The following is a 19,049-nucleotide window of genomic DNA, read 5'->3' as shown; positions in this document are numbered from 1 at the left end:
CATCCACAACTGATTCCTTCTCAATCAGTCTTGCTGTCGAAACTTTCCCCCTTCAGGATTCTCCAGATGATCCTCTTTCTTTCAGGTCATCTTTCAGATCGCCAGTCTTCTCCTTTGACCAAGCAGCCTTTCAAAGTTTGCCAGCTTGTCCCTCTGGAGCTGATTTCTGTGACTCCTTCTCTCTCTGTTTCACACCCTCCCTCTCTGAGAGCAAAACTGTTCTTCCTGCAAAAATCACATACTCTCCCAGGCAAGCTGTATGTCGATGCATTGTTGCCTCTTGCATAAAGCACTCTGCAAAAGTCCTGCAAATGTTCTGTTTTAAAATGTGTGTGTGCAAGCTGCTTTAACAGTTCCTCCCAAACCTCCTCTAAATACTCTGTCACACATCCAATGCCAATTCAACTCGCTCTGTGTGCTTTGGAAGGATGTTATTAGAGTGCTGCAAAATCAGAATGTAGGTAACAGTGTTAAATTAGCAGGATAAAGCAGAGCACTTGAGAAATCTGATTGAGATGCCTCCCACGATAGCCCATCTGGGAATGAAATCAGGAAGAACTTCAAAACCAATTGGATTAAGCTTCTCCCAAATGATGGTGAGCGGGCCAAAACAGCTTACGAGGTTAAAATTGATCGAAAATAACAAGCTTTGAGTACAATCACCTACGACCTAATTGATTAACCAAACTAGGGTTTGAATAGCCTATTCTCTTCCAGTGGCTCAAGTCTAAAAAAACAAACAACTTCATAGTCAGGCAAACACAACTTTCCACTGAAAAATGGTGGGAGCTTTGAATTCTGTGCCGGAAACTTTTTTTTTAGAATTAGACTAGACTAGTATTGCAGAGCAGTCACTGTTTCAAAGTATAAGATAGCGATTCCCAAAGTGGGCGCTGCCACACCCCACACCCCCACTGTGAGCAGTGGAAAAATCCAAGGGGAAGGTGAAGGAAAAGGGGGAGATTGGGGTGGAGGGGGTGTTGGTGAGAAAATAGGGGGCGTTCCAATCCTTCAGTCTTGTTATTATTCGATCTGCTGCAAACTTTAATGAAGAAGCCGATGCAGTAATTTTCTGGCCAGACCCAGGATGGCCGTAGTGAGCCAAATAAATGGCGATGTGGCATTCTCGCGAGAGCTGGGCTCGGTGACCACTGTGTCAATACCCTCCCTCCAATTTCACCACCCTCCCACTCAGCGCCGACACTAGACCCCCCTCTCAGCATCACCACTAACACCCCTACCATGCTCAGTGCTGACACTGAACATCACACCCCCCCTCAGCACCACCACTACCCCCCTCTCAGTACCACCACTAAACCATGCGCTCAGCGCCACCAGCAACATCCCCACCCACAGTGCCTTTATATGGGGGGGGGGTGCTTGGAATGTGGTCTAGAGGGAAAGGGGGCGGCAGAAGCTTGGGAACCACTGGTATGAGATTACCGAGGTTTGAGTGGCAAGCAAGGAAGTGAGATGAGAGTAGAGCTCACTGCAAAATGCCCTCTTACTGGGTCAGTTCCACCACATGAAGTGAAACATGACAGTCTGCGGAGCTAGGATTGTAGTAAAAACACACCAAAATGCTGGAGGAACTCAGCCGGTCTAGCACCGTCTAAAGGAGAAAGAGATATATTTCCGACATTCCTGACCTGAGCCCTTTCTCAAGGAACAATGAAAGAATAAGCAAAGAACAGGAAAGGTCAGAATAGAGACAAGTGCTGGCTGGGGGAGGAGTCCAGACCAACAAAAGGTGTTAACTGGATAAGAGAAGAGGTGAGAATTGATTTTGGCTCTGTGAAAGGAGTCAAGGGAGAGAAGACTGCCATCTGGTTGAAGCTGCCCAGATGGAAGATGAGCAGTGGCGTATCTAAGGTATAGCAGGTATGGCATGTGCCCTGGGCATCATTGAGCAGTTTCTATTAAAGTCAGTCAAGCTATCCTCTGAGGAGCAGAAATTTTGGGCACTTGTGCCTGTGCATCAACATTGCTACTGCTAGAAGGTTCAAACTCTGGAGAACAGGAACCATGGGAACGGGAGTAAACGCCGTGATCTCCATGGGATGGGACACTGGCACGGTCGCTCAGTTGTTAGAGGGCAGATCCTGCCCAAACAGGCCATGTCGATTGATGACGCCCCCACCCCCGCCTCCAGTGCTCCAGGCCCGTGTTTATGAGGTGCTTGGCCTGAGCGAGCCTGAGTGTTTCAAGGAGCTGCTGAACCACAACAACGGGCTGCAGGCATTCATCATCTTGCACTTCCCCAATGCTGCACATGTGGAACACTGTTCTCTGTCCTGCTGGTCTTCAGGAGCAGGCCATACTGAGCCTCCATGAGAAAAGGCCAACTCTGTGATCTTGCTCTGCTGGATGTAGAAAGAAACTGAAAAAACTGATTTTGATCAGAGACTAATTTTCATCAGTGAAAGCAACGATGGTGCAGTTATAATTTTCATGTAGATACATAATTTGTTAAATAAAATATTAACGAGCTTGACATGTGTTTTTGAGCTTGTCTAAAAGATGGGTGTCAGAAGGTTGGGCAGGGGTGCAATTGCAGTGCTTTCCATAGGCACTATTTTCTGTAGATACACCCCTGAAGATGAGGTTTTGTTCCACCAAATTTGTGGGTGGTCTCAGTCTGGCAGGGCATGAGACCATGGACAGGCATGTCAGCAAGGGAATGGCATGGGGATTTGAAATGGGAGATCCACGCTATTGTGGCGGGCAGAGCTAAGGAGCACTTCTTACTTTTGCACTTTCTTGATTTTTTTTCTCTCTGTATCACAGTCAGTTTGTTTGCATTTCTTTATTTGTTTACATGTATGCATTGAGTCAGTTTTTTTGCCCTGCCAATAAGTGGTAATTCTGCCTCACCCACAGGAAAAAAGTATCGCAGGGTTGTGTGACAGAGTATATAGAGGTGTTTGGGAGATAAATTGGGAAAGGTTTGTTAAAGCAGGTCACACACAACACTTTAAAACAGAATTTTTGCAGAAGCTTTTGCAAGAGTGCTCACAGACTTATGATGGACTGTTGTTTGCAAAAGGGCAACAAATGTAACAACAGGCAGTAGCAGCTTTGTCTGGAAAACAGAACTTAATGTCTGGAAGATCATGTGATCATTCCAGGCAGAGAGCAGAAAAAAGCAGGCTTTGGTCTCAGAGTTGGAGGGGGAGAAAGAGAGAGAGAGAGAGACATCAGTCCCAGAGGGACAAGCTGGCAAGCTTTGGAAGATGGCCTGTTCAAAGGAGACTGTCCAGTGTTTCCCTGAGAATAGGAGAAACAGAAAAGAACTCTGTGGTGACCTGAAAGAAATACGTTATCATCTGGAGAATCCTGAAGGGGGAAAGTTTCATCAGCAAGATACCGTAGTGGCTGATTAAAAAGGAATCAGTTGTGGACGTCCTGGAACAAGAAAAACTCTCTCTTTGAAAACCATTTGCCTGTTAAGCACCAAAGCCTTGTGAACTTTGCTAATGTTAACTTCTGTGCACAGTACAAGAATTGCCTACAATCAGTGAGATTGGATTGTGAACCAAAGAACTTTGTTAAACTTACACACACATTATACACACGTGCGCTTAGAATTAGAAAAGGGTTAAATAAGTTAAGTGAGTCAATAGAGATAAGTTAAAGTTTGATTTTATTTTCATGTTCAAAGATAATTAAAAGCAACTTTTGTTTAAGTTACCCTTTGTCATGGTGCATATCTATTACTGCTGGGTTTTGCACTCGTAACAGTTGTATGTGATGTTATGTATATACTCTGACAACAAATCTGAAATCTGTATTGCTATGTCCTAAACATTAAGGTGCCCTGAAATGAGGGGACTCTGCCTAAAATGTGCTGTAATTTCAACAGGGTCAAACCAAAATGTGTACAAATAACCTTGAGTAAAATCTGAAATGTGCACTGAAATCACATGCGACTTGTTTGATTACAAATTTAAAACTGTGGAGCGCAGGGGCAAAGAAGTGTCTTTGTCCCAAACATTAAGGAGGGCCCAAGCATTAGAACTGTGGCAGTAATGAAGGATGAAGATAGCGAGGCTAGCCAATCCATCAGCATTTGAGGTGAGTTTTGTTGGCACAAAGCACGACGAGAGCTGAAGGAAAGCTAATAAAAGGTGGAACTCAAGGGCTCAGCGAGTCACACCTAGATAGTTGCTGGCAGAAGATAGTTGTGTCTTTTGCCTGGGCCCTAATGCAGACTGCTAGTAATGTCTGCACTGCCTTCAATCTGTTAGGCAAGTATAATTAGATGCCTGCCAAATCTACTGGAAAGACACTGTGTAACTGTGAGGAGTGTTCATTGACAAGGTATCCCTCAGAGTGGCAGACCTAATAATATGACAGAGCTGGTCATGACATATTTACTCATCTCTTTGTTTCACTGTCAAAGCATGTAGCCTCAGGGAGTTGTTTGCATGCTTGCAATGAATAAGATATCAACACAGCCAGTCCGTATGTTGCTTTTCAGGTTAAGTTGCCTGGAGTTTATTTTTGCACAATTCATATCAACAATCAATGTTCATTATCGCAGAGCTGGAATATTTGACCTATGCTTTGTTGTCACAATGTTACATGGCATTTATATGTCATTGAGCTTGATTGGAAAATAATGTTTACATTGGCCACAGAGAAAGCCTTCGCACTCCTGCTTGTGTAGCTTATGATTTCCTTCCAATATTCTAACAATGGGAAATTGATTGTAATAAAAGAGCCTTTACACAGTTCCCGGAGGAAAAAAAGATGCCTGGCAGAATGAAAGTGACTAGTTAGTTCCCTTCACAAACTATTTTAAATGACCAGGAATGATTTTATGCCCCTGATTGACATGCAACAATCTGCCCTTTATTGAATGTCCTGTCAAAATTACCTTGCTTTTATTGGCAGTTGCTATAGTATCTCGCCCAACCATACTTTCAATAGACTTTACCTCTGCAATGCAATGAGATGATGCCCCGACCCTGTTTAACAGCACAGAGGAACTGTAAAACATTTCTAAGTCAGATCGATGTGTGATGTGGAGGGAACTTACAGATAATGGTGCAATTGCCATTCTTGGTGACAGAGGTCATGGGTTGTTGAAGGAGCTAAAGTGGGTAGAGGTACAAGATCCTTTATCCGGAACCCTTGGGGGACAGTGTTCTGAATATTGGATTTTTCCAGATTTCAGAAAGCCCACCCAAATTGTGCTGCCGTATCCACCCCCATCCCCTTCCAGTCGCCCGGCAGTCTCCCCAACCGCCGATCCCTTGGCGGCCTCCCCCAACCGCTGGTCCCTCGGCTGCCCAGCAGTCTTCCCCAACCGCGGTCCCTCAGCTGCCCGGCAATCTCCCACAACCGCAGTCCCTCGGCGTCCCGGTCACCTCCCCCAACCGCCGGTTCCTCAGCCGCACAGCAGTCTCCCTAACCGTGGTCCCTCGGCTGCCCAGCCACCTCCCCCAACCACCTGTCCCTCGGCTGCCTCCCCCAATTGCAGTCCCTCGGCTGCCAGGCCACCTCCCCAAACTGCCAGTGCCTCGGCTGCCTCCCCCAACTGCCGGTCCCCACTTGCCAGATTTTGGAGCTTTCCGTATTTTAGATGTCCGGACTGTGTACCTGTAATTGCTTTACTTAATAATCAGAATCAGGATTTATTGTTATGAAATTTGGTGATTTCATCATCGTGTAAATATTATAACCATATTACAATAATAATATATTAAAAAAAATAAAAATAATACTGCACGAAAAGTAAGGGAGTTTCTTTGGTTCATTGATCATTCAGGAATATGATGGCAGCGGGGAAGAAGCTGTCCTTATGCTGCTGGGTGCTCTCTTCAGCCCCCTGTACCTTCTTCCCCCCCCCCCCCCCCCCGCAATGATAGCAGGTGGCCTGGATGGTGGGAGTCTGTGGTTCATTGATCATTCAGGAATCTAATGGCAGCGGGGAAGAAGCTGTCCTTGTGCCGCTGAATGTTCGTCTTTAGGCTCCTGTACCTCCTTCCTGATTGTAGCAGAGTGAAGTGGGCATGGCCTGGATGGTGGGGGTCTTTGAGGTTAGAGGCTGCTTTCTGTAAGACACCGCCACAAGTAGATGTCCTTGATGGAGTGAAGCCTGGTGTCAATGATGTCGCAGGCTGAGTTAACAACTCCCTGGAGTTTTTTTTTGTCCAGGGAGTTGGTGCCTCCACACCTGACAGTGATGCAACCAGCCAGAATGTTCTCCGCGGTACAGCTGTAGAAGTTTACGAGAGTCTTTGGTGACAAGTCTTCTTTGTAATTGAATCAACATAGTTCTCTGATGGCCATAGGAAGGAATCTTTAGGATTATGCATGAGATGTCAGTCAAGTGGGCTGTAGTGTCCTGGATGATGTTGAACTACTTGAGAGACGTTAAAGCTACAGTCTTATAGAACATTGGAAAGTATATCACAGTAGTCCAGGTGCTTGGCTCGTTGATGACACTGGACAAGTTTTTTTCAAAAGGGTTGCTTCCTGAAAGAACATTGGGGATTATGATCGACAAATTCAAGCTGAACACAAAGATAATTTCAGATTTGCTGTATCACATAGGAAGTTGGAGAGATATTAAATTAACATTTATTGAATTTAGCACATTTAATTGCATAATGGTGCTGATGCCTTGAGATTAGTTCAATTGACCTAAAAAATGTTTTGCCACTGATTTCCGTATGTAATCAGCATCTGATGCCCCTTTTGTCAGTCTCCAAGAATAGATGGCCAACATTGACAAGTTCCAGTCGGCCTGATGCCATTTCTCAATGGTCGCAATGTCCTGGTAAAACCTTTCACCAGGACTGCACCAGGATCAGCAGGGAAGGAGTGCGAATGCAGAAAATGTATTTTCAATATGCTTGAAGAAGACATAAAACATGACAGGAAATCTCAAAAATATTTTATATCTAAAAAACAATGTGTGAGAGGAAATTGTTAAGGTGAATTTCATGATCAGCAGCCTAGAATCTAGAAAATACACCCAAAAGGGTTCAGGAAGCAAAATCCTCCTTGTCCAGTGCGACTCGATTTTGGGAAGTCAGGAGTCATTTGCTGTTTGCCAACTGATACCCAGCCTTTGACTTGCTCTTGTAGCTGCAATATTTATGTAATTGGCTCAGTTGGGTTTCTAATGAATGATGATCCACAGGAAGTTGATGCTGGGGTCTTCGTGGTGGTAACTCAAGAGTGACAACAGTGGGCAGTTTGTCATTATTTTATGGAAGTTGCTCATTGTCCAGCACCACTGAGATGCAGAGGAGGCTGCAGATGCTGGGTTGTGGACCAGCAGATTGCTGTAGGCCGCTGCCACATGTCAGGTATGCTGGAATTTTGACCAAATCTTCCTTCATGCAGGCAGGGAATCTTCCTTCATTTGCAGAGGGAATGGACATTTCCTGAGGGAATGAACGTTGTGCAACCGTCAACTCAAATTCTGACTTTCAACCTTAAAATAGAAGATGGGTGATTAATGCAGCAGCTGTGGGTGATCGGGCAAAGGATATTGTGCGAGTCCTACAATGTTGAACTAGAATGAAGTCAATTTATGCCATCTTGTATTGTGTAGACTGATGGTTCTCGACCTTTTTATTTCCACTCACATGCCACTTTAAGTAATCCCTATGCCATCGGGGGTCTGTGATTAGTAAGGGGTTACTTAAGGTGGTATGTGGTTGGGAAGAAAAAGTTTGAAAACCACTGTTTTAATCGTTCCTTGTTGACTCGTTATATGCACGGTTTCACAACTCCAAAGGAAATGGGCCAATGGCAATTTTTCTCAAGTAAAATATTTCAGTAACAATTGGGTCTAGAGCAGTGATTCTCAACCTTCCCTTCCCACTCACATCTCACCTTAAGCAATCCCTTACACATCACAGAGCACTGACGGCCTAGGGATTACTTAAAGTGGGATGTGAGTGGAAAGAAAAAGATTGAGAACCACTGGTGTAGACCATGATTCCAGCCAGTGCTGATGACAGGTTTGCCAGGACTCATCAATGTCACATGAAGTCACCTGCTGCGCTAACCTCAAGAACAGTCACTCTGGCCTACCTTTCAAATTCAGCTCTTTATGGTGGGAAAAAACTGAGTGAAGTTGGGAGCTACTCAGTCCTGGTACAATGGAGATGTAAGAAAATGTAAATGTCAGAACCTGGTCTTAAGAACAACTCCGCTTATTCCAGCTGAATTTCCAAGTATCAGGTAATGTTCCCCTGAACCCCACCTATCTCCATCTGCTGTTCCTTTTGCCTTTCTGCTCCCACTTACCCTGTCTTCCAACTTCCCTCCACTACCTGGTGCCATTTGTCCATCATCCTTCAACTGATCACCTACTTACCTCACCCCTGGCCCTCTCCTCCATACCGACTATCTCAACACCCTCCGTCCCGAGGTGTGAAAAGTCTGCAGATGCTGTGACTGCAGTGTAACAATGCAGAAATGCGGGAGGAACCCCTCCCCCTCTCATTCTCCCCTTTTCCCCAAGCTTTTAATGTTTTTAAACCGTACCTTGAGGAAGGTTTGAGGCCCGAAATGTCAGTAATACATCATTACCTCCTATGAATGTTGCAAGACCAGCTGAGTTCCTCTAGCAATCCTGTGCTTTTATTCTCAGTCCATGTACAGGGACCCAACCCAAAAAACGTGAATGTTTCCTTCCTCCGCAGCCCCCACCCACTCCACAAGTGTTACTCAGCCTGGTGATTTACTCCAGCAATTTGTTTCTCTTAGTCTTGGTGAAATTGCTGCTTCAGATCGCCTGTGGAAGATTTTGGTGTTATTTTATTGGATGGTAATTGATTGAATTTAACTTGAATTGCTCTTGTAAACTAGGCATATCTTGATCTTCAGATATATTTTTCCTCAAATAACCAAAGGCTTCATTGGTGAGGTGACAGTGGTGTAAACAGTGTTATCTCCATCCAGATGAAGCACCCCAGTGAAGTGGCCTTTGTTACTGGAAGGGATTGTGTCACAGAGGACCTTTGTCATGTGATAGTGAGGCATAAGTGGCAATGGTGCTTTGTATAGAAGAAAAGTGCCAACACTATTCTATAGACCCTGAATGGCATTTATAATGTAAAAATGTGCAAAGCTGGAGAAGCTCTGCAGGTCAGACAGTGTCCATGAGGTAGCCAAGGTAAAGATACAGAACCGACGTTTCGGGCTTGAGCCCTGTAGCACGTCGAATGACTCAAAGTCTTGTTGACTCACTATTACTATATGTAAATATATACGAATATATACATTGGTGATAGCATCCTGTACTGTCACAAGCCCTTCATCAGGTATGGGAAAATGCAGGCAGGCGTCCGAACGAAAGAGTGGGTGGGGAGGGGGGGGGTAGAAAAGGCAGGAGATGGTAGGTAGCGAAAGGAGGGAGGAGACAGCAGCAATGAGGAGGAGGGGGTAGGGCTGTGTGGGTGAAAGAAATGGAAGGACAGGAAATGGGTGGGGGGAGGGAAGAAAAGGTGAGCGGCTTTAATGGAAAGCAGTAAAGTCAATGTTCATGCCACGTGGCTGAAAGGTGCCAGATGGAAAATAAGGTGCTGTTCCTCCAATCTGTGGGTGGTCAGGGTGGGACAGTACATATGGCCATGGGCAGACATGTGAGTGCGGGAGTGTGACTCAGAATTGAAATGGTTGGCTACTGGGAGGTCGCTGTGGTGCGGATAGAGTGGAATTGCTGAGCAAAGCGAACTCCCAGTCTGCGACCGGTTTCCCTGACGAGGAGAAGGCCAGAACGGGAGCGCCAGATGCAGTAAATCATTCCTATGGATGTACAGGTGAAGTGTTGCTTCTGAATGTTTGCTCCATGACGCTGCTGCAAAACACTGAATTTAATGATTCGTTCATGACAATAAATTCTGATTCCGAAGTCAACAATCAGTTTCTTAGGTTTGGTGACATTGAGTGCAAGGTTTCACATTAACTCTGAAGATTAGCTCCACTCCCATGAAAGATTGCCGGAGATAAGATGCAGCATAGCAGTGAGAAATCTTTCTTCTTTGGCTTGGCTTCGCGGACGAAGATTTATGGAGGGGGTAAAAGTCCACGTCAGCTGCAGGCTCGTTTGTGGCTGACAAGTCCGATGCGGGACAGGCAGACACGGTTGCAGCGGTTGCAGGGGAAAATTGGTTGGTTGGGGTTGGGTGTTGGGTTTTTCCTCCTTTGCCTTTTGTCAGTGAGGTGGGCTCTGCGGTCTTCTTCAAAGGAGGTTGCTGCCCGCCAAACTGTGAGGCGCCAAGATGCACGGTTTGAGGCGTTATCAGCCCACTGGCGGTGGTCAATGTGGCAGGCACCAAGAGATTTCTTTAGGCAGTCCTTGTACCTTTTCTTTGGTGCACCTCTGTCACGGTGGCCAGTGGAGAGCTCGCCATATAACACGATCTTGGGAAGGCGATGGTCCTCCATTCTGGAGACGTGACCCATCCAGCGTAGTTGGGTCTTCAGCAGCGTGGACTCGATGCTGTCGACCTCTGCCACGTTAGGGATGTAAGCGCTCCAATGGATGTTGAGGATGGAGCGGAGACAACGCTGGTGGAAGCGTTCTAGGAGCCGTAGGAGCAGTGAGAAATAGTGTAAGAGTAATTGACATCTTGAAACCACCTTGTTTGACATGGAAGCTCACTGAGATTGGCTGTGATGTAGACTTGCTGGTCACATTTCTCCTTTGACTCCATCGCAATGCGGCCGATAAAGGCCATCTTGCTGCCTGCCCTTCCTGATCAATAGGAAGGGTGCATTCCAAATGAAAAGTAACAAAGTCTTGGGAGCAGATGTCAATAGGTTAAGAGAGTGGGCAGGGTCTGGCAGATGTTGTACAATGTTGGTAAATGCAAACTATGATCTGTTTAAATGCAACTTTGAGAGAAAAAAAATAATAGATCCGATTATTATTTAAATAACGAAGGGTTCTGCCTCGACTATACAGAGTACTGGAGTACTGTGTGCAGTTCTGTTCTCCTTACTTGAGAAGGGATGTACAGGTTTTGAAGGCAGAGCCGTGGAGGCTCACTGAGCTGCCTTTGGAGATGAGGGGGTTACCCTATGAGGAGAGATTAGGTCAGTGGTTCTCAACCTTTTTCTTTCCACTCGCATCCCACTTTAAGTAATTGCTATGCCATCGGTGCTCTGTAATTAGTAAGGGATTGCTTAAGGTGGGATGTGGGTGGAAAGAAAAAGTTTGAAAGCCACTGTTTTAATCATCCCTCATTGACTCGTTATGTGCACGGTTTCAGAACTCCAAAGGAAATGGGCCAATGACCATTTTTCTCCAGCAATATTTCAGTAACAATTGGGTCCAGAGCAGTGATTCTCAACCTTCCCTTCCCACTCACATCCCACCTTAAGCAATCCCTTACTAATCAGAGAGCACTGATGGCACAGAGTGGGATGTGAGTGGAAAGAAAAAGGTTGAGAACCACTTGATTAGGTCATCTGGTACTATCCTTGCCGGAATTTAGAAGAATCAGAGGGGAAACAAATAAAATTATGAAAGGAATAAATAAGATGGTGGCAGGAAATTTGTTTCCTCTGATAGGCAAGTCTAGAACTTGGAGACATAGCCTCAAGAATTGGGTGAGTACCTTGAGACCAGACGATCAGGAACTTTTATTTCCAGAGAGTAGTGATCTGTGGAAATCTCTGCTCAAGGCAGCAATAGAGCTTGCCTTTTAGACCAATGACCCATTCAAGGAATCCTTGATCCCTCATAGACCTTCAGGCAAGTAGATAAATAAATAGATAGATAGATAATTAATAGAGGTGGAGTTTCCATATGCATTAGTGATGGAAACTGCATAACATGTGCATGGTGTCCAGGCCTCCCAGCAACAACCCAAACTTTGTTACAACACCCCAATCGCTGAGTAACAAATCTGTAAATTAAGCAAGCAAGTGATTACGTTAATAGTCAAAACAAACCTTTGCTTCTGGGCAAGAGGATGTCAAAAGGAGCTGTGTCCAAGTCTTCAGCAACAGCGAGAGAGACTCCATTCTCAAGATTGGGTGCGGTGCTGACCGCATTGAATAAGTTGCCTCCAGCTCCCGGGTAGGAGTGGGGACCTCGGGCTCCCGGGCAGGAGTGGGGACCTCGGGCTCCCAGGCAGGAGTGGAAAATGGGCTCCCAGGCAGGAGTGTGGACCTTGGGCTCCCGTGCAGGAGAAGGGACATCAGGCTCCCGGGCAGGAGTGGGGATCTCAGGCTCCCAGCAGGAGAGGGGACTTCAGGCTCCCGGGCAGGAATGGGGAACAGGCTCCCAGGCAGGAGCGGGGACCTCAGGCTCCCGGGTAGGAGCGGGGACCTTGGGCTCCTGGGCAGGAGTGGGGTCTTTGGGCTCCCGGGCAGGAGTGAGGTCTTTGGGCTCTCGGGCAGGAGTGGGGACATCAGGCTCCCGGGCAGGAGCGGGGACCTCAGGTTCACGGGCAGGAGTGGGGACATCAGGCTCCCGGGCAGGAGTGGGGACCTCGGGCTCCCAGGCAGGAGTGGGGAACGGGCTCCTGGGCAGGAGTGTGGACCTCGGGCTCCCATGCAGGAGAGTGGACATCAGGCTCCTGGGCAGGAGTGGGGAACTCGGGCTCCCGGGCAGGAGTGGGGACCTCGGGCCTCTGGCAGGAGCAGGGACCTCGGGCTCCCAGCAGGAATGGGGACATCAGGCTCCCAGGCAGGAGTGTGGACCTCGGGCTCCCGTGCAGGAGAGGGGACATCAGGCTCCTGGGCAGGAGTGGGGAACTTGGGCTTCTGGGCAGGAGTGGGCACCTCGAGCTCCCGGCAGGAGCAGGGACTTTGGGCTCCCGGGCAGGAATGGGGGCCTCGGGTTCCTGGGGCAGGAATGGGGACCTCAGGAGCGGGGACGCCTGGCTCCCAGGCAGGAGGGGCGATGTCAGGCTCATGGCCAGTAATGGGGATGTTGGGCTCCCAGGCAGGTGTGTGCCCCTCAGGCTCTACAATTCTTTTGACCCCAGAAGTTTATCAAGCCACCCCACCCCCCCACCCCCGACATTTTTTGACCCCTTGGATCATCCCATCAACTTCTGGCATCAGTATTGACCACTTTGGAGATCCCTACAGTAAAAGCTGCCTTCTTAAATACATTATCAGATAGATTTTTGCATTGAGGGGTAATTAAGGATTTGGGGAAAATGCAGTTAAGTGGAGCTGAGCCCACGTCCAGATCAGACATGATCTTGTTAATTTGTGGAACAGGCTCAATGGGTCTGATGACCCACTCCTGCTCCTGTATCTCATGTTCTTATTGTCAGTGACATTCTAAAACTCAGAACTCATGAACATACAACCTCTTTCATGCTCTGGAAAGAAAAAACAGCACTAGATCTCAGAGATCCGCAATCATGGTTATTGGCGTAGCGGTTAGCACAACACTGGTATGGCGCCGGTGACCGGGACCGGGGTTCAAATCCCATACTGTCTTGTTAGGAGTTTGTACGCTCTCCCCGTGTTTGTGTGGGTTTTCCCAGAGGACTCCAATTTCCTCCCACCATTCAATACGTACCGGGGAATGTAGGTTAATGGGGTGTGAATTGGCCAGCACGGATCTTGGGCCAAAATAGCCTGTTACCGTGCTGTATGTCTGAGTTTAAATATTTCAGGAAAGCATGCCAAACTGTGGTGGCTATTAGAGGGGCCTCCCCACCGCCTGCCACTGGGAAATCCCACTGGCCAAAGACTGCTCCCTGGATCCCAGTTTGGATTTTATCCATGCGGGGTAACAATCTTCACTTTAGTACAAGAAAAATGCAGAGATCAGAATCGGCCACCGTAGGTGAAAACACAGACCTGCTGGAGGAACTCAGCAGGTCTCGCAGCGTCCATTGGGGGTAAAGATATGTAACTGACATTTTGGGCCTGAGCCCTTCTTGAAGGTGGCCCTTCTCAGCCATCTGTGATGAGGGTTGTCCACCAAACTCTGAACAGGTGAGTCGTTCTATTGCTTTGGTGTTATGAAATGTTCATTACAAGAGGATGTTGTGAAAGAGATTTCGTTTAGTGCCTCATCTCAATGTGATAATGAGCAATGTTCATTTGAAGACACTGGGAAAAGCCTGCATTCATTTCAGCCTTCGATAAAGGGATTAAACAGGATGAGCTTTTGAATATTTTTTGAAACAGCTTAAAGAAGATACAATACTATGAACAGAAGCAGAAAATCTTACATTTGCATTTGTCAAGGATTAACTCTAAATTCTGTTTAGGCATTTGCACTAAGATACACAAGGGACTGATTCTTTCATCAAGGGCCAAAAAACCAAATGTATTTTAATATAATCCTGATCATACTCAGAGTACAATTGAAGTTACTTTATTTGCATCAGGTTTCTTAGCTTTATTTTTTGGAGCCATGGATTATAGGATGATTCTATGAGGAAGATACTCAATGAAGTGCCACATTAACAGAAAGTAACAAGTGGGTCTGGGCTGTAATACAGCGGCTTCATTCAGTGGCGGCCAATGTCATAAAAGACACCCATCATCCTGTTCGTATCCTCTTCTCACTAGGCCTTTCTATGGTGTAACTCCACCTTGAAGCCTGCTCAATGAAAACAAAAGTTGAACTGGCCTTTTTATGGAGAAGGCCTGCATTGCTTTTTTGCTGAGCAGCGTCTGGCCCCATCTTCTGGAGCTGAGGGGGAGTAGCTCCGCCCATCGCCGTGATGCTGTCCAGGCATGCTGAGAAGGGAAAACAGTCTATAGCCGAAATGGTGACCGAAGAGATGGTAAGAGCGCTGGTGGAGATCTGTTCAAGGACTTGGGCAGATCTCCTGGGCAATGTAATTAGCTGTATTACGGCAGATCTTCTTCTTTGGCTTGGCTTCGCGGACGAAGATTTATGGAGGGGGTAAAAAAGTCCACGTCAGCTGCAGGCTCGTTTGTGGCTGACCAGTCCGATGCGGGACAGGCAGACATGATTGCAGTGGTTGCAAGGGAAAATTGGTTGGTTGGGGTTGGGTGCTGGGTTTTTCCTCCTTTGCCTTTTGTCAGTGAGGTGGGCTCTGCGGTCTTCTTCAAAGGAGGCTGCTGCCCGCCAAACTGTGAGGCGCCAAGATGCACGGTTTGAGGCGTTATCAGCCCACTGGCGGTGGTCAATGTGGCAGGCACCAAGAGATTTCTTTAGGCAGTCCTTGTACCTTTTCTTTGGTGCACCTCTGTCACGGTGGCCAGTGGAGAGCTCGCCATATAATACGATCTTGGGAAGGCGATGGTCCTCCATTCTGGAGACGTGACCCATCCAGCGCAGCTGGATCTTCAGCAGCGTGGACTCGATGCTGTCGACCTCTGCCATCTCGAGTACCTCGACGTTAGGGGTGTGAGCGCTCCAATGGATGTTGAGGATGGAGCGGAGACAACGCTGGTGGAAGCGTTCTAGGAGCCGTAGGTGGTGCCGGTAGAGGACCCATGATTCGGAGCCGAACAGGAGTGTGGGTATGACAACGGCTCTGTATACGCTTATCTTTGTGAGGTTTTTCAGTTGGTTGTTTTTCCAGACTCTTTTGTGTAGTCTTCCAAAGGCGCTATTTGCCTTGGCGAGTCTGTTGTCTATCTCATTGTCGATCCTTGCATCTGATGAAATGGTGCAGCCGAGATAGGTAAACTGGTTGACCGTTTTGAGTTTTGTGTGCCCGATGGAGATGTGGGGGGGCTGGTAGTCATGGTGGGGAGCTGGCTGATGGAGGACCTCAGTTTTCTTCAGGCTGACTTCCAGGCCAAACATTTTGGCAGTTTCCGCAAAGCAGGACGTCAAGCGCTGAAGAGCTGGCTCTGAATGGGCAACTAAAAACCCCACTCCTGGGCCGAGGGCTGACGGCGTCGTCATGACGTCATTAAGAGCCCTCAGCTGCCTCTTTCAGCGGTATTGTCTTCATGGAGGAGGTGGAGCGGCCTCACTCCACTTCTGACTATACCACCCCCTCCCCCCAGGTGGATCAGAGTCCGCCTCCGGAATTCACCCTCGGAGCTTTCAACAAGGTAAGTGAAGCGATGTAATGGTGGAGAAAATCTGCCTTTATATTTGCTTTTTCTTTTCCACTATAAAAAGGCCTTCTGCTACCTTCAGGGAGAAGGGACATAAGACTGAAGACCAGCACCTCAAGCTTCAAGTTTCTTTCCAAAACCTATCAGTCTCTTGTTACGCTAATCTCTAACTCCACAAAGGACTGACTGCATGAATGCAAAGTCACTTTTTTTTGCACCAGGATAACTGTGAATATTTATGATCTATCGATCTCTTTTTCATTCAATTATTGTCGTAGGTTTTATCACAAAGTACCTGCTCGTTGCAGCAAATAAGAATATTGGTGCATTCAAGAGTAAAGATTTCTTTATTGATATGTAATAGTACAGAGCATGTAATGTTATATGAAATCGCCTTCTGCCTGTCGTAAGGCAGACAGAGTCACCTTTATCAGTCAATGCACAGAATACAGGAGTTGGGAGGTGATGTTGAGACTGTTCAAGGCTTTGGTGAGGCCAAATTTAGAGTACTGTGAGCAGTTCTGGTCACCAAATTATAGGAAGTATGTCAACAAAGTAGAGAGGGTGCAGAGAAGATTTACGAAAATGTTACCTGGGTTTCAGAATCTAGATTACAAAGAAAGATTGAGCAAATTAGGTCTTTATTCCTTGGAGTGTAGAAGGTTGAGAAGGGATTTGATACAGTTATTTAAGATTATGAGAGAGATAGATAGAGTTGATGTGGGTAGGCTTTCTCCATTGAGAGTCGGAGAGATTGAAACAAGAGGTCAAGAGTTAAGGAGCAAAAATTTAGAAGTAACCTGTGGGGGAACTTCTTTACTCAGAAAGTGGTGGCTGTGTGGAATGAGCTTCCAGAAGAAGTCGTGGCAAGAGTGTCCATTTTGTTATTTAATGAAAAATTGGCTAGGTATATGTATGGGAGGGAAATGGAGGGTTATGGCCAGGGTGCAGGTAGGTGGGACTAAAGGAGAAGATTTGGTTTGGTGCGGACTAGAAAGGCCAAAATGGCTTGTTTCCGTGCTGTAATTGTTATATGGTTATTAACGTTGCCCGATGCTCTTTATAACACTTGCCAAATTGCTCGCAGCCTCTGTGGGTCGCTTGGCTGCTGAGCCCCTCACAAGTTCGCTGCCATGGTCACCGTCCTGTAGGGTCCGTCAGCCACATATTTCCATTGCTCAATGTATATAACAATACAGGTGGTCCCCAACGTGCGTCCGATTTTGGTCGGATTTTGAAATGGACACGTCGGACATATGTTACTCTGGGCCTGCACTCACTTCCCTGACCTTGAACATTAGGTCTGCCACCGGGTCCTGAAAATAGAACACATTCGGTGACAGTGGTGTCTCGGCGCCTTCACAGCTCATGGCCGCCGCCATGTTGGTCCATCAAAATAAGCAGTCTCAGGATTTCCGGGACCTGACATGTAATTTTTATATTTATATTTTTTCTTTCTTTTTTTTAATTTATACAGTATTTTTTTGGTCGTACAATGGATGATCATAAGTCACATAGGTTGTAAGTAGGGGACCACCTATAAACTCATTATCACTGAAAGAGCCAGCCGCACTGGTGTACTGGTACCTTACAGCTCCAGTGACCTGGGTTCCATCTACATGTTTTTTTTTGTTTTTTTTAATTTTTTTATTTTTCACACCATAAATCACATTAGCCATGATATACACTTTTTCGTTTTCACACATATACAGTGACTTTTTCTCCCCCCTCCTCCCAAGCCACCCCCCCACCCCCCCCCCCTCTCATCCATTTTAGGTATACAATCTAGGTTGCATTAAACCAGTCAGACAATGTTGTCATTCAACAAAAATACACCAGAAATTCTACAGAGTCCATTCTTTTCTTTCCTTCTCCTTCCATCAACTTAGGTAATGTTTGTCCCCGGTAGGTTTTCGCTATTGTATTTAATGTAAGGCTCCCATATTTGTTCGAATATTTCAATATTATTTCTTAAACTATATGTTATTTTTTCTAATGGAATACATTTATTCATTTCTATATACCATTGTTGTATTTTCAAATTATCTTCCAATTTCCAGGTTGACATAATACATTTTTTTGCTACGGCTAGGGCTATCTTAACAAATCTTTTTTGTGCATCCTCCAAATCAATTCCAAATTCTTTGTTTTTTAGGTTACTTAGGAGAAGGATCTCTGGATTCTTTGGTATATTGTTTTCTGTTATTTTATTTAATATCTGATTGAGATCATCCCAAAATTTTTCTACTCTCTCACATGTCCAGATTGCATGAATTGTTGTTCCCATTTCTTTTTTACATTGAAAACATCTATCAGATACTGTTGGGTCCCATTTATTTAACTTTTGCGGTGTAATGTATAGACTGTGTAACCAATTATATTGTATCATACGTAGCCTCGTATTTATTGTATTTCTCATCGTTCCAGAGCATAATTTCTCTCATGTTTCCTTTTTTATCTTTATATTTAAATCTTGTTCCCATTTTTGTTTAGTTTTACCATTTGTTTCCTCATTCTCCTTTTCTTGCAGTTTAATATACATATTTGTTATAAATCTTTTGATTAACATTGTATCTGTAATCACATATTCAAGGTTACTTCCCTCTGGTAAACTCAAATTGCTTCCTAATTTATCCTTCAAGTAGGATCTCAGTTGGTAATATGCCAGCGCTGTATCTCCAGTTATATTGTACCTATCTCTCATTTGTTCAAAGGATAAGAATCTATTTCTTGAAAAACAATTTTCTATTCTTTTAATCCCTTTTTTTCCCATTCTCTAAAGGAAAGGTTATCTATTGTAAAAGGGAGTAGCTTATTTTGCGTCAATATTAGTTTTGGTAATTGATAATTTGTTTTATTTCTTTCTACATGAATCTTCTTCCAAATATTGAGGAGATGATGTAATACTGGAGAAGTTCTATGTTGTACCAATTTTTCATCCCATTTATATAATATGTGTTCAGGGATCTTTTCCCCTATTTTATCTAATTCTAATCTCGTCCAGTCTGGTTTTTCCCTTGTTTGATAAAAATCTGATAGGTATCTTAATTGTGCGG

General features: G+C 45.7%; 1 protein-coding gene across 13 annotated transcripts in view; it reads left to right on the top strand.

Moving 5' to 3' along the window:
• ctnnd2b (catenin (cadherin-associated protein), delta 2b) overlaps nucleotides 1-19,049 on the top strand; it is a 1,542,927-nt gene that overhangs the window by 1,367,460 nt on the left and 156,418 nt on the right. The gene's annotated exons all lie outside the window — the stretch shown is intronic.

Source organism: Narcine bancroftii, chromosome 1 (assembly GCF_036971445.1).
Source record: "Narcine bancroftii isolate sNarBan1 chromosome 1, sNarBan1.hap1, whole genome shotgun sequence".
Taxonomy (NCBI): domain Eukaryota; kingdom Metazoa; phylum Chordata; class Chondrichthyes; order Torpediniformes; family Narcinidae; genus Narcine; species Narcine bancroftii.
The sequence above is the reverse complement of the archived record's forward strand: the minus strand, read 5'-3'. Positions and strand labels throughout refer to the sequence as shown.